General features: G+C 41.7%; 1 protein-coding gene across 12 annotated transcripts in view; it reads left to right on the top strand.

Annotated features, from left to right (window-relative positions):
- Positions 1–12,200, top strand: part of PHF21A (PHD finger protein 21A) — a 290,548-nt gene that overhangs the window by 49,325 nt on the left and 229,023 nt on the right. For all 12 annotated transcript variants that reach the window (XM_075927582.2, XM_075927577.2, XM_075927575.2 and 9 more), the window contains exon 2: positions 9,686–9,730. The gene's annotated coding sequence lies outside the window, so the exon portion shown is untranslated. The remainder of the gene's footprint in view (positions 1–9,685; positions 9,731–12,200) is intronic.

Below are 12,200 nucleotides of genomic sequence, written 5' to 3'. Positions count from 1 at the left end.
CTCTAATACCATTAGCTCACAGACATTTATCTCCCACCCCCCCATTCTGAAATTTGATTTGTCCTTTTTCATATGTGTTCATTTTTTTTTAATTGTATCCTTTGGTATATATGGTTGTGACAATTTTCTTCCGCTATTTGATCTGAGGAAGTGGGTCTGGCCTACGAAAGCTCATCACCTAATAAACCATCTTGTTAGTCTTTAAAGTGCTACATAGTCCTGTTTTTCTAAAGATAACTATAACAAAAATTTCACATTGGTACCTTCTTTTCATTTTGCCAAATATGCTGGGAAAGTGTTAAATAACATTTTGTTCATTTTAATGAGTTTGCCATGCCACGAAATATATGGCAGAATGCAGGTAAAATAGCAGAAATATACAGTTTTCTCCCATGGAGTTCAGTCAAATTTAATTAACACTTTTTTTTTAAACAAGCATCTTCAGTATGGAAACATATCCTCTAGAATGGTGGCTGAAGTATGAAGAGGCATACGAATGTTTAGCATATCAATGCCAGCTGCAAAAGTGAAAGTGAGAACAGGCATTCTCACATGGTAAGTAGCATTGTGAATAAGAAGCGGGCAGTGTTATCTCCCATAAATGTAAACAAACTTATTTCTTTTAGGGTGCATTTACATAGAAGAGCTTAATTCGAAATAAGCTACACAAATTGAGCTGTGTCAGTTGTGTAGCTTATTTTTAAATTGGGAACATCTGCACAGCACTTATTTTGAGACAGAGCACTCTTCTTCCAATTTCCCTTAGTCCTGGTACAATGAGAGTTACAGGAGTCGGAGTAAGAAGTCCTCCAGCTTGACAGTATTTCGACATTACAGGCAGTCCCTGAGTTACGCGGATCTGACTTATGTCGGATCCGCAGTTACGAACGGGGCTTTTCTCGCCCCGGAGGACGGGAGCGGCGGGACGCCCAGATGTGCCGCGGTCCCGCCGCCCGCGTCCTCCAGGGCGAGAAAAGCCGCTCTGCGTCTCCCTGGTCTGCTGGTGGGGGGGGGGAGGAGTTAGCTAGTGCGCCTCCCTCCACCAGCAGACCAGGTTTTTCTCCGGACACCTGTGGTAGAGCAGCTGGGGCGCTGCCGGTTGGTCCTGCAGCGCCGCTCTGGGCGCTACTGGACCAACTCGGCAGCACCCCAGCTGCTGTGCCCCAGGCGTCCTTATTCAGCCGCTGCTGGTCAGTTTCAGCAGCGGCTGAATCAGGACGCCTGGGGCAGAGCAGCTGGGGTGCTCTGGGTTGGTCAGCCGCTGCTGAAACTGACCAGCAGCTGACTACAGGAAGCCCGAGGCAGAGTTGCTCTGCCCCGGGCTTCCTGGAATCAGCCGCTGATCAGTTGCAGCAGCGGCTGACTTGGGGACGCCTGGGGTTCTTAAGTTGAATCTGTATGTAAGTCGGAACTGGCGTCCAGATTCAGCCTGTTGAAACTGATCAGCGGCTGACTACAGGAAGCCCGAGGCAGAGTTGCTCTGCCTCGGGCTTCCTGTAGTCAGCCGCTGGTCAGTTTCAGCAGCGGCTGAATCTGGACGCCAGTTCCTACTTACATACAGATTCAACTTAAGACCAGACCTACAGTCCCTATCTTATATGTAACCTGGGGACTGCCTGTATTTCGAAATAACTGCCTGCTGTAAAGTTATTTTGAAATAATGTTGCTGTGTAGATATACCCTCTGTGATTGACTGAACAAGAAGTGTGATTGAATAAACTTGTAAACTCTAAAGTTTTACATAATTTTGGTTTCAAGTGTAGTGTAACAAAAATATCTATATTTGTAAGATACACTCTCAGGATAGAGATTGCACTATAGCAGTTGTAAGAGGTAATTTCTACAGTGCAAATATGTAATAATAATATACATTGAAAACTGTACCCATTGTATTCTGTTATAATTAAAATCAGTATATTTGAAAATGTAGAAAAACATCTGAAATATTTAATACATTTCAATTGGTATTCAATTGATTAACAGCACAGTTAAAATGTGATTTAATCACAATTAATTTTTTTAGTTAATTGCAGGAGATTAATGGACAACCCTTGCTACTAATGCAATGAAAAATGTCTTAAACGGTTTAACAAATGCATGGATGGGTGTGAATTGAAGAAACCCCTCATGAAGGGTGTTACATGGACTAGGGTTGGCCCTGTCTGTAAAGCGTAGTAGTTATTTTATTTTATTTTTAGGGTTTTTTTATTTTATTTATTTATGGTCATCCACAGATGAGATTGAAAACTGTATGAAAGTACTCTTTCATTATTCTTGGCTGTTAAACAGTAGAAGTTTTTCTGTGTTTTAAAAACAAGATTGCAGAATAATTGTAGCTGTACTCTGAAGTTTTTTCTTTTCTTTTGCACTATGATTCAGCTTTGGGGTTTTAACACTTGGCTCGTTTGTGTAATGTTACTGCTTTTGCCAAGATGTCTGATCTAGAATTTTTTTTGCATGTCTTGCCATTGTTTCTAAATTGGCTTAAAATTGTGATGTTCTGTTTAGTGTAGATGAACAGAAGTATTTTGGAGATAAATAAACTTTGGTATTTAATAGTGGCCCTTTTGAAAGTTTAAAGCCAAATTCAGTATTGTAGTACATGTGTGGTGCTCTTGCTGCAGTCATAGCTGGGCATAAATAGGAAAGAATAGAATTGGGCTCATAGACTGAATTCTGTGTGCTTTGGAAACTCTGGTCTGAATGTGACATCAACAGGAAAACATATCTCACTTAATAATGTTAGCAGGAATCACTTGCCAGCCTTAGCTGGGAAAATCAAAAGGCATTTGACAAACACATTTGATTGAGGCTAACTTTTATTTTATTGCACTAGGATTTACAGGTAGATCTCATGTTAGTGTTAATAAGAATCATTGGCACAAGTGCCTCCACAAAAATAAGAGCAGGCCCCTTACACTGTCATGTGGATAACTGATAAGTTTTTTAAACACGAGTCCTCTCTAGTTATTGAAACATGAGTCCTGAAATCAGGGGATAGTGAATGACATATGAATTACAATCTAATATTTTTGTTATGCCGTACAAAAATCATATGTACCTGGAGCAAGTAAGGTATTTGTTTTTGTTTTTTTAACTGTCAGACCAAGTTAAAAATTCATATTTAATCATTTTCATAGTGTGCAGTTATCATATATGCTACAGCCCACAATGTGTTACATGCTTTCCTTATAAGGTGGATGGCTGCTGCTCTCAGTGGTTGATAATGTGAAGACAGAGAGCACAGGGGACTTCCCACATAATATTTTCACTCTGACCTGTGGGGGTTTTCCCCATATAAATTTATGGGTCATTATTAGCTTTCTCTGGATACAACAAGATTCACTAAAGCGCAATAGGAGTGTGTCTTTAAGATGTTCTTTCATGTGAACAAGTTTGGGGACTTGCAGATGAGCATAGGGAGAGTGTAATGTGCATTGGAGTTGTATAAAAGACCGTATAGAGGTGAATGAGTGAAAAACTGATTAATGGACTGATAAGATTGGGAGCATAGGGTTTGGGAGCACAGATAAGAAATTATAGGTAGGATGAGGTAGAGTTATGTAGCATTTTTAAAGTGGTGACAACAAGCCTAAACTTGGTGTAAAATATCATTTGGGAAGTCAATACAAGTATTCAGTAACATTGTCATACTGGTCAAAGAAGGTAAGTCTAGCAGTAGCATTTTATACAGGACCGAAAGGACAGTGTGTCCATCCATCCATCCATTCAGTGATAAATATGTTGCAGTTATTAAACGAGGGGATGAGTGAGACAGATGGCTCTGGTGAAGGGGAATGGACAGATATTGGAGATGTCACAGAGGAAGAACCAACGAGATTGTTTGTTGGCATAGTTTTATTGCAGTTTTGCTGATTAATAGACACATTTTTTTCTGAGACCCAAGTTACAGGGCTTGTCTAAGTTTCACTTAGTTTACAACTGATTCCTCACACAACATGGTTCACAGGTATTTCCTAGCTTTGTGGTTATACCTTGTATCAACTTTATCATGAACAGAACGGTAATTGGTTTCTAACACGATTATTTTTCTGTATAGATAGGATGGCCTTACAGTGTCTGAGTTAGTTCGACCAATCAAGTCTGTGCATGAAGACTTCCCAAGATGCATTGCATCATGTGAGGAAATAGTCACAGTGCAATGCAATAGTCCTCTAACTTTGGAAGGAATAACTGAGACAGTATGGGATATCTGCCCAGAAGTCTCCCAAATGTATTGACTTAAACACAATTGTGGATTGGCCAACACTGCTATGCTGGGAAAAATATTGCTGCATTCACTGAATTGTGTTAGCTCTGTCCAACACAAGTTAGGTCTTGATTATGCTTAATGTAGGTCTATCTGTATTGTAGATAGAGCGCTAAATCATCATGTATAGCCAAAGCCTCTGTCAATACTAGTTCCTGTTTAGAAACATCCTGTTTCTAGAGACAGAAAAAAATCGATTGGAAATACTGGGCTAAATGTGATGTTTCTTTCATCTCACATTTCATAAGGGTTTTTTATTACAATAAATTTATATTTTATAACTTAAAGCTTACAATGAGTGTCTGATCTCCATAAAAGAAAACGTTGTATAATACACCTTAGTATGATGATTAAAAGTGCTATCTAAAAAGTGCTGTGGAACTATTAAATATTTAGGCCCCAATCCTGCAAATATTTGTTTTTTATTAACTTTAAAGATGTGTATTGTCCTTTTGAAGTTTGTGGGAGCTATTCATACATATAGTTAATCATAGGTTTTAGGACTGGGGTCTTAATTTTTATAATATGCCTGTGAGAGGGAAGCAAGATTTCTCATTTTAGAAACTTGGACAGAAGTGAAAATTGACTCGCACAGGTGGGGATATATGTGCCTTTTTTGTTTCTGTATATAAAGAAAGCCTAGAAAGGGCATAAGTGGTTTCTTTTGTTCAGGAAAATAAATTTTTGGGGATTCTTCTTGTTTGTTTTTACATTAGAAATATATTGTGCCTCCTGCTTTTCCTGCAATATTCTAGGAAATTGTAGGAGTATGGGTTTTGCAAATAACACCTGATTAAAATGTTGGAAATTTTTATTAGGAGTATTAAAAGTTTTGTTTTTTATTGATAATTTTTCAGCTTAGACATTTGGAAGAAAATCTTTAAAGACTTCTCTTGAGGTTGGTACAACTGTTAAACAGTCAAGAGTCATGCCCCAAAAACTATGATATTGGCTTAAAATTATAATATTAAAAAAGCATTTTTGAGGTTCATTTTGGCTTTTGATCTTAAAGGGCTTTCTCGAAAATGTGACCCAAATGTTTCTCTACAAATGAAGCATTTAAAAAAAAAGTGAGATTCTGATAAACACGTGGCTCTAGCAGCTGAAACTTTCAGAAAAATATCAAATATTGTGAGACTTGGTCTTGCTTATTTAGGGATGAGAGAGCTTGCATGTCATATCTCTTGGTTCTCCAATGGAAATCTTGAGCAAAATGGAAAAGGCAAGGCTTGATATTTTTTAAGTAAAACATTAGCAAAGTAGACTTCTTTCCCTATTCACTTTAAAAACAAACAAAGCATAACATTGAACTTTTCATTCCTTAGTTATAGGATAAATGGTAGTGACTCTTTATTTAAATTGCCTGACATTTTGGGGGGAGAGGGGGGGAAGCACTCTAATGACTCCATGTGGCAAGAATCTAAATTTAAGAGGGAGGATAGTACTGGAGTCATAGAGGTGCCTTGTACACACAAAAATCTTGTTAGGGCAAAGGATGAGCTGTCTAAAATCACCATTACGGCTGCATGTCTTAGAATTGTATGTCCCTAGGAATGACTTGCTAAACAAATATGTAAAAAAGAATGCAAAGACCACAAAGTCTAGTACCCAAAAGTTAAGAAATGCCAGAATTAAGTTTGCCTATAAAAATCTTAATTTTGTCATCTAGTGAATATACATGTATAATAATCTTTAATTGCATGGTCATATACATTTATAATAACATTTAATTGCATGGTCATGCTCTGCTGCTAATTCAGTGTGTGACTTTGAGCAAGTTACATTACCTCTTAGTTTTGTTTTGTTTTCCCATTTGTAAAGTAAGGAAGTAATATCTATCTACCACACAGGAGTATTATGAGGATTATTTCAGTAATATTTGTATATAAAGTACTATAAAAATATTGAATGATCTGAAAAATTAAATCCTAGATGTCTTGAGTGCCCAATTATTGAGGCACTCAGTATTATTGGAGACTTTTTTTAAAATTTTGCCTTTAATCTCAGTATGCCTCCGTGCCCTGTTAGTGTTAAATCTACTTCATAGGGTTTTGCAGAGGGAAAAAAAAATCATAATTTTTTTTTAAGATCAGGATTTTCTATGGTGCTCGTTTCTAATATTATAGGTTTTCTCACAAATACTTCTTTATGCATTTCATGGCTTGGTTGGTATGCAGCAAATAAGTCCTGGGGCTTACATGAATGATGAAGGTAAAAAGAAATATTGAATGAATGCCTCATTCCCTAAGTACTGACCATCCTCTTCACTGAATGAGGCAGATTTCCTGTAGGAAAAATAGTATATGATCATGTAATTAAATACTGTATCATGATGTATGTACATGAGGGCAGAATTAAGGTTTCACAAGCAGTCTTAAGCTCTGAAGGCAGCAGTGTAAAAATTAGGGTGGCAATACTGTACTATTCTACCCTTACTTAGGCAATGCTGCCTTCAGAGCTGAATGGTCAGAGAGATAGCTGTTGACAAAGGGCCCAGCTCTGCAGGCTGCAGCCGAGAAGTAAGTGTGGCAATACCATACCACATCATTCTTTCTTCTGTGCTGCTGCTGGTGGGTCTCCTTTCAAAACTGGTCTTCTGGCCAGCAACTGCCACTTTCTAGTTGCCCATTTCTGAAGGCAGTGCTGTTATCAACAACAATGTGGATGTTATGGTAGCAGTACCACATTAACCTTGCAACCCTTCCCTATCACCCCACAAGTCCTTTTTGGGTTAGGACCTTCTCAATTACAGCACTTGAAATTTCAGATTTAAATGGCTGAAATCATTAAATCTATCGCTTTAAAAACCTTATTTCTGTGAAATTAACAGTAATGGACTGTGAATTTGGCAAGGCTTTAGTCATATATAAGTGGTTTGTCCAAAGCGCAAATCACTTATATAATGTGATCCCCTGGAGTTTGTGATCCATAGTCCTTTGAGTCTATGGCAGGGGTGGGCAACCTTTTTGGGGTTGGGGGTCACACATAAGTGAGAAGCAAAAAAACCCAACCAGCCAAACAAAAAACCACTCCCAAATCCTCACTGACATGGCCCCTGATTAAAGATGTTAACAAGCATCTTGTACATTTCAAAGCTGGCACACCGCAGGAAGCCCAGGATCAGCTGGAGAGTCTCCAGCTGATCCCGGGCTTCAGGTAGCGCTGCTGCTTTGATATGCCTCACAGAGCCCAGGGTCAGCTGGGGAGTCCCCAGCTGACCTGGGCTCTGTGCGGCATTTCAGAGTGGCAGCACAGCTCTCTCCAGCTGGCCCTGGGCTCCGCGTGGCATTTCCAAGTGGCTTGGAGCCCAAGATCAGTTGGGGACTCCCCGGCTGACCCTGGGCTCTACGCTTTTCAAAAGGGCAGTGCCGCATGGAGCCCTGGGGTCAGCTGTGCGGCATTGCCACTTTGAAATACCCCCCCCCCCCCAATCTCTCCTCTTGCTGCCTCTATCTGTTAGAGGTGGCATGGGGCGGGGAGGAGAGGGAGCGACTAGTCATCTAGCCTGTTGACTATCTGATAAGCATTTGCTAGTCAACTAGTCCTTTACATCCCTACCCCTGTCTGAGGAGAAAGACACTCCTCACATTCCCCTCAAGCACCAGATACTCTGGGGCGGGGGGGGGGGGGGGGGGGAGGAGAGGGCAGCCTAGTAAATTTTGTGTGTTCCAGCCCCCACAGTAGGCCGGTGAGGGGGCTGCAGTGCCAGTGCTGGCTCCCCAATGCTGGAGGGGACCCTGAGCCTTGGGGGCCAGATCCAGGCAAGCTGAGAGCCACGTCTGGCCCCTGGGCCTTAGGTTCCCCACCTCTGGTCTACAGGTTCTCAAGTTAAGGATTACAACCTTCCTTCTCCCACCCATCCCTTCTGAGTCAGGTAATTACAGAAAAGTGTCTGGGTTGAAAGTAATTTGCCCTTTCCATATCAGTAGACTGAAAGGAGGTGGGATTCTGACTTGATGGAAGTCCCAAGAATGGTGTACAGTCACAGCACTTAGTCTTGCTTTGACTCTAAAAATGTGTGATTCCTTCTTCAAAGCAGAGAAAAATAAAATTAATGGTTTTTTGAAATTGCTACAAATGAATGTTGATTTTATTTTTCTAAATAAAAATTGAGAGTCACTCACGCAAAGGTTGTAGATGTAGATGCATTGTGAAAGCTGCTTTGCTTAGCTTTTCAGAGCCACAGCCTTTTATAGCACTTAGGTATAGTTGCAGGCTTAGTATGTTGTTGCTGAAAAAAGGCATATTGTGTTTGTGGTGATTAAATGACCTCATTGTGTGGGCTTTAGAGACTAAGAAGGGGCTGCTGATGAAGGAAAAAATGCAACCAAGTGTGGGGTTTAAATGACGGAGAAACCACTATAGTTTGTGCATTAAGGCTGATCTCTAAATAACTGCTAGTGATAGAGATATTTCTACCTTGCACTGCTTCTATCCAAAATTCTGTTGTTTGGGTTGCTTATTGTACCCTTTCACAGAACTAAACCCCTCAAAAAAAACTTTCACCGAATCAACATTAACACAACTTTAAAAAAATAAATGAATCTAAGTGTTATACGAAGGAAAAGATTAATTTTAACACAATCAAAAAATTCTGACATTGAGGATATGCATATTCGCCACTGAAGAGTAGGCATTACATTTCCTGTCCGGATTCCTCCCCAGTTGTGTAAATAAGTTAGCAAGTGCAGTCTGTCTTCTGCATTTGCATTGAATCCTATTGACTTTGGCGGGAGTGCACATGATCACGAGTCTGCACTAATGCATGTAGTTGTAGGTTTGAGGTTCCGAGCTTCAGCTCTGCAGTGGGATATCATTGATCACATTGTAGGATCGGCACCTAAGATAAGGTTTGTATTTACAGCTAGATTTTTTCTGGTAAAGTTGTAAAATGTGTGTTTGGATTTTTACTCTGTGACAAAGTTGGCTGCGCCTAAATATAAATGAGAATACATTTGTAACCATCATAGTAAAGATTTTGGAGCAGATCATTGTAATCCAAGTGTGTATGGAGGTGTGTAAGGCCCTAAAGACGTTTGACCCCAAACTTTGCTATGGTTCGTTGGTTACATAGACATGTAGAAAAGAGTGACTGTCAGTTGTGTTTTCCTTTAGATAAAGTGATCCTTTTTTAAAATTGTCATTCCATTATTGGCAAAGGAAAACCCTCACTTCAGTGCTTGCTCTTCAGTCTAGTATAGAATTACTGGAAAAGAATAGAATTGTAAGCCACCTCAGTTCTTCCCTTGTTATATCAAGCTTTCCCCCTCTCTCTTCTCAAGTGGATTTCATATTTGTCTACCACATCTTTTTAAAGTAAATCATTTTGCACATTTACTAATCCCCATATTTCCATATTTTTGTTCTAAACTCTAAATGTTATATGATGATTCTCTTGTTTTTGTTTTATTCTAGGGGGGGGCTAGTGAGCAGACGAGGAAAATCTGTTTTCCAGAACTGGTAAGTACTTCTCTGGTGCTAAATAAGTAATAATCCTGAATGTCCAATATACTTTTATTTAAGAGCTAACATCCATAAATGAAGCAAGAAATGTTGATGTTTGATTGAAACAAAAAATCTGAGCAGTTTTGCAAACAAAAACAATTTTAAAAAGCTGACTGTAACTTAGATGTTGCTAACTAACGTCCCAATCCTGCAAGATCATTGTGCTGTTTGCAGGACTAAGGCTTATGATTTCTGTACTTCATAAGTCCTATAGAGTCCTGATTTGGATAACTTGTTAAAATGTAAAGACATTAGTGCTTAAAATTGTCAGGATCCTACATGAAGGAAAGTGGGACTAATGGCAAGAGTTTAGGATCTCAGAACTGAATCTAGGGTTCAGAGACTGTCTGAGGGTCGATGGTCAAGAGTCAAGCCTCTCATCAGAACCAGAGACAGCTTAGTTACAGATATTGGGAAGTGTTTTGGGGCTCCAGGAGTTGATCAGGAGTCAGAATACAAATCAGAGCCAAGGTCAGTCCTAGGAATACAGATAGGGTTGCTAGGTGTCCGGTTTTCACCCGGACAGTCCAGTATTTGTGGGCTCCATCTGGCAAACCCCCCCCCCCCCAAACGGGAAATACTGCACATGTGCAATGTCTGGTATTTTCCGTTTCCCTGGGATGGAAGCCCGGCGGGGACAATTTTCCCCTGCCACGTCTGGCGGGGGCGGGGGAGTGAGGAGTGCGGCAGAGTCTAGCAAAGGGAGGCAGGAAGGGGGCAGTTGCTGGGCGCCATGCTAGGAGGGTGCCGGGCTGGGGTAGGAGTGGCACGCACGTTGCTCTGGCCCACGTGACCAGCAGAGTCCAGGAGCTGGCCACATGAGGTCTCCCTCTCTCTACAATGTGAGCCAAGAAGGCCAGATTTGGTGGCAGGAGCAGCCACTTTAAAAGTCAGATTGTTCCTCCATGACTGGCTCTGCAGGGGGAGAGGGGAGATTTGATTGGAGCTGGGGCTCCCAACGCTGAGGATGCCTGCCTCAGGAAGAGGGGTGAGTGCACTGGGATGGAGGGGTGCTGGGGGGGGGCCTGGCTCTGAGGCAAGGGGGGAGTGCTTTGAGATGGGGGGGCACTAAGGGGGCCTGGTTCTGAGGCAGGAGTGAGTGCACTGGGATGGGGAGACTGGGGAGGGGTGGGTGCACTGGCGGTTAGTGTGCGGTCCCAAACTGGATGGAGTGGTGCAACTTTTGCTGTGCAACTTTGGCTCCTTCCCCCCCCCCCTTTTTTTTTGGGGGGGGGGGAGGGGACTGAACAACTTTGGTCTCTCCTCTCGCTTTTTTTTTTCCTCGACGCAATTTTTTCCTGGTGTGGGAGGTGTGTGTGTGGGGGGGGGGGGGAGGGGTTGGTTTGGTTTGGTTTGTGTGGGGAGAAAGGGGGATGTTCGGTATTTTTTGTTAAACGATCTGGCAACCCTAAATACAGAAGCAGGGCAGTCATGGTAGCTTGGTGGGGATCCACATTGTTGCCTGGACAGTTCATTGTACATCCCATTGGTTTATATAGGGTCAGGGGCCCAGTCAGAGATCATTAAGATCACTATCAGATTGTTTTGAGGACCAGCTTCTTGTGGTGTGCAGTCTGAGTAAATCATAGGACTCAGTGAGCTGCCAGGTTCTTCTTCCTGTGATAGACCCTATACATATTCTTCATGTGGGTACTGTGGCAGATCCAAACTAGCTGACTGTTGCACTCTAATGGAGGACAGATATACAGGGCACTGGATAAACAGTTTTCTATTCCCTGAATAAACTCTGAGTCTGCTGCCATGTAATTAAGGCAGGCAGACATCTGAGGCTAGTTAATAGCTGGCCTGAAGGAGCAGACTAATCAGACACTTGCAGATAATTAAAGCCAGGGGAGCTGCTTTAAAAGGTTTCCCCCAGTTAAGGAATGGGGAAGGAGAGAAGGACGGACCGAGAGGAGGAAGTGTGATTGTAGAGACGCTGAGAAGGGAAAGATTCAGTTAGCTACCAGAGGAGAAAGGTACTAGAGGAGTGTTTGGGCAAGTGGCCAAGGGAGAAAAGGCTGCTGTCTTGGAGCTAGATGGAAAAGCCTGAGCAGTTGCCACTGCCTAGGGTCCCTGGGCCAGAACTTGGAGTAGTGGGCGGGCCCAGGTTCCCCTCCAACCTCTCAGCACCACAGAAAGAAGTAATTCTGGAAGAAGGAGACCCAGGAATTACAGAAGGATCTCCCTCTCCACATTCATTGACTTTGCCAATGATGAAAATGGCTCAGTAAGCTGTAACCCTGGCCTCTAGAAAAACGCAGTATAGAAGGTCTCCTGAGGCATATAATAACTGCCTAAGGAGCGCAGGACCCACGGGGCACAGCCAGAACTTTGTCACAGAATCTGTGTGTGCCATGTGTTAGTCTTCAAAATATTGTCCCCTGGCCCTTACATTTATAGAGACAGTTATTCTTAGTTTTGT

This window comes from Pelodiscus sinensis, chromosome 5 (assembly GCF_052426305.1).
Source record: "Pelodiscus sinensis isolate ZL-2025 chromosome 5, ASM5242630v1, whole genome shotgun sequence".
NCBI lineage: Eukaryota > Metazoa > Chordata > Testudines > Trionychidae > Pelodiscus > Pelodiscus sinensis.
The sequence above is the reverse complement of the archived record's forward strand: the minus strand, read 5'-3'. Positions and strand labels throughout refer to the sequence as shown.